Source organism: Dipodomys spectabilis, unplaced genomic scaffold (genome assembly GCF_019054845.1).
Source record: "Dipodomys spectabilis isolate Male_0828 unplaced genomic scaffold, ASM1905484v1 ptg000192l, whole genome shotgun sequence".
NCBI classification, from domain to species: domain Eukaryota; kingdom Metazoa; phylum Chordata; class Mammalia; order Rodentia; family Heteromyidae; genus Dipodomys; species Dipodomys spectabilis.
In genome coordinates, this window is record NW_024870869.1 from 478,946 (window position 1) to 482,860 (window position 3,915).

Genomic DNA, 3,915 nt, shown 5'->3' on the forward strand with positions numbered 1-3,915 from the left:
GCTGATATTGGGGTTTAAACTCAAGACCTTACCTTCTCACTTACGCATTTTCCCTCAAGAGCGGTGTTTTACTCTTGAACCACAGATTCCATTCCAAATTTATTTTGGGGATTATTTAGATAAGAAACTCATGGTCTTTCCTTCTTGGGCTGGATTTAAACTTGGATTCTCAGATCTCAGTTCTCTGAGTAGATAGAATTACCAGTGTGTGCTAACAATGTTCAGTTTCAAGGAGAGGGCAAGTTTCTGATTTCAAGCTCCAGGAATAGCACCAAAACATATGACATATAAATATACTGATAAACTAGGAACCCAAACAAACCAAATGTGAATATCTAGATGGGCGACAGACTTAATAGCATTATTATCACTATTACCTTTCCTAGCATTTTGAATAACCTGAAATTATGGATTAAAGTCATAGCTTAGTTGGTAAAGTACTAGCTAAAGAGCAACAACATCAAACACCAAGTACAAGTCTCAGTCTCAAACTTTAAATGAAATCTGAAATGATTTTTTCCTTAAATGAAAAATGACCATAGGATACCCCTGATACCTAAATGTATGTTTCAAAGAAGAAAATTGGAAAATGTTCAGAAAGACAGAATTTTAAATCTCAGTGATTACCATATGGACAGTAGATCAGACCATGTGTAACTTCATAATACATGCAGTAGTCTACATTAAGGACTTAAAAATTGTACACATTTACACTCCTCAAAAAAAAAACACAACTTACCAGGACACTGGGAATTCACATATGTAATTCTAGCTTAGTGCTCTGCTACTTGAGCCACAAACTCCATTTCCAGCATTTTTGGTGTTTAGTTGGAGATAGGAGTTTCACAGATTTTCCTCCCCTGGCTAGCTTTGAAACAAAATCCTCAGCTCTTTGCTTACTGAGTAAGCTTGAACTGATATTCTTATTTTTCTATTCTATTCTTTTGCTTTTCTATGGATATTTAAGTATCATTTTGTTAAGTGGCAAAAAAAACCCTGCTTTTGAACACAGCAGAGAAAATCAATGAAAATAAAAGCTGTGTCTGAATAGATCAATAAATGGATATATATTTTAAAAGACTGATCAAATACAAAATAACAAAACAGAGAAGAAACCAGTTGCCAATAACCAAAACAAATGAGTACTTTATCAGAAATCCTACCGTTATAAAATTTAAAAGTTCAGTAATAAACAACTTCAGATGATTTATTCAAAGATGAAACCTATCAAACCTACTTAAGGAAGAACGAAAAAAAATGGAATCTACACAAATTTTCTTAATTTACATTTAAATGCATTGCAATCTATAAAACTCTTGGTACTGATGAATTTATTATTGACTTTCCTAAAACTTTGAAGAGATCATTTTGATTCTACAAAAATATTTCCTTAGAAAGTGAGGAAATACTATTTGCCCTCTTAAAAGTTTCTCATAAAAAAAATCTGTCTGAATTTCGTCTGGAATTATACTCTACGTACTGAGCAATTAAGGAGAATTGTTTCAGGACATTGAGTCTGCTAATCATTAACTACTTGATCGTTCATTTACTTAGTCCTTATTTTTTTGTATAACATTTGAAAGGTTTTATAAAATCCATTAAAGATATACTTCTGAATTGGAAAACCTTTTGGAGGGAATTTACTCAAAGCAGAATGATATATTTTAGGCATCTCAGTATTTAGAGCTGTGAATATGAAATCCATGAATAGTATAACTTGTTTTTAAGGAAGTTTTTAATACATAGAGCATAACTAAGAAAAATTGTAGTTGATAGAGTAACTAAGGGAGGCCAGGACGTGGCCAAGTGCCTCTATAGGAAGACAAAAGCTTGGGATGTACCCTGAGGGAGAACTCTCCTGTCCTGTTCTGTCCTGTCGAGCTACTTGTCATGTATTGGGTGCCTGTACAGGGAGGGCTGGCACTGCTCTCACAGCACCATGAACATGGTCAGCTTGCCGCCATCCACGGCCAGCAGCAGAAATCAGATGAAGTGGAGCAGGGATTGGATGGAGGGTGGCCGGTGCTTGATGGATGTTGCTTCTGTGCATACATGATGAAGACCACAGACCTGGTTTTGTTTTCTAATAGAGAAACGGCAGCACTCCCTGAGCCACAAGTATGTCCACTTGCCATGGAAGCTGTGGGCCGTGGAGTCTTCCACCAGCATGTTGGCACAGCCCTCACTGACTGTAGAGTGTAGAAAGTAGTATCAAGATTCCCAGTAGTTCGGCTCTTTCCACAGGGTCAGGGCTCAAAATGGAAGGAGCTAAGGGTGGCCCCGTTTCCAGGAACCCCAACTGGAACAGTTCAGGGCTCTGGAGAAGGGGTCCATCAACTCAACACCCAAACCAGACACTACATCCATTTCTGCCTACTTCAGGGACTCCAACACCTGCATGGACAGGTCTGCTGTGCTGTTTTGCTGGCCATGATGGAAGAACAAAAATATACTCCTGAGCACATGAGCTCTTGGGCCTCAGAGGGCTTGCTCTGGGACATGTACCTGAAGAAGATGGTCCAGTACATTTGGTGTGCCCCATACTGGCTGCCTTTCTCCATGCAGCTTAACTTGCATGTGATTGTGGGCTTCATTGTGGGAGCCTTCCTGCTCCACCATCGCTGCTGCCAATGTGGCCCAAATAGTATAATCTTTAGAAAGTCTAGGCCAAAGCCTGAGAATATTAATGCAAGGAACTGGGTACATCAAAGAAGAGGGTGGGGAAAGGGTAGACAAATGAAGAGAGGAAGGGGCAGAATGTAGTCAAGCTCATTGGGAGAAAGTGAGGGAATAGAAGATGCTGTATGAAAGGAAATGTTCTCATCTGACTTATGCAAATGAAATCCCTCTACACAGCCTCTTTAAAATAACTATAATCAGCTGGGCACAGGCCACTCAGGCCTGTAATCTTAGCTACACAGGAGGCTGAGATCTGAGGATCTCAGTTCAAAGCCAGCCCGGGCAGGAAACTCCATGTCATCCTTATCTCCAATAAACCACTAGAAAACAGGAAGTGGCACTCTGGTTCAAGTGGTAGAGTGCTCACCTTGAGTGGAACAGCTGAGGGATAATGCCCAATCCCAGAGTTCAAACCCCATGCCTGACAATAAATAAATATAAACTAAATTAATTTGCTGAAAAGGAATTCATTGTCTATACTGAAAAACTAAGAAAAATAAGGGAATGGTGGGTCAGAGGGGGGTGTGATTATTGTAGGTGTGGCACAAATCAATATGCACTGTATTCATAAACTGCTTTTGTTATATGGCAACTTCTTTGTACAACTACTGAAAGATAATTGACAAATAAAAATAATAATTGAATAGATGTAAGATAAGGTACAGGAGAAAGAAATGGTTGATAGATACTTCTGATATAGAACAGGGCTTCCTATTACATTGGGACCCTATAGAAGAACTCTACTGTTTTTGTAATATTTCAGAATAAGATGAGATTCATAAAGCATAGTTCATTATGATTTTTCAAAAATAATTTAAATAGTTGTTAATAACCCAACAATACTAAATTCCTATATTATCTACATGAACAAAGGTAATTTATTATCATGGTTTGAAAGAAAAATCTATGGAAACACTTTAATTTTTGGTAAGTCGTGAAGCTTGAACTCTGGGCCTGGACACTACCCCTCAGCTCTTCAGCTCAAGGCAAGCACCTTACCACTTGAGCCGCATAGCCATTTCTGGTTTTCTGGTGGTTAATTAGAAATAAGAGTCTAATGCACTTGCCTGCCCAGGCTGGCTTTGAAGCGCAATCTTCTGATCTCAGCATCTTGACTAGCTAGGATTACAGGTGAGGGTCACCGATGCCTGGCAAAAATTCTTAATTCCAATTAATAAGCAGAAACCCAGAACTTGAGGCTTTGCTTAAAAGGGGGAATACAGGTAGAAAGTGTAA

The 3,915-nt window shown here is 38.6% G+C and overlaps 1 pseudogene; it reads right to left on the minus strand.

The window, feature by feature from the left end:
• Positions 1-1,812: 1,812 nt before the first annotated feature.
• Positions 1,813-2,561, minus strand: LOC122121640 (annotated as a pseudogene).
• Positions 2,562-3,915: the final 1,354 nt, after the last annotated feature.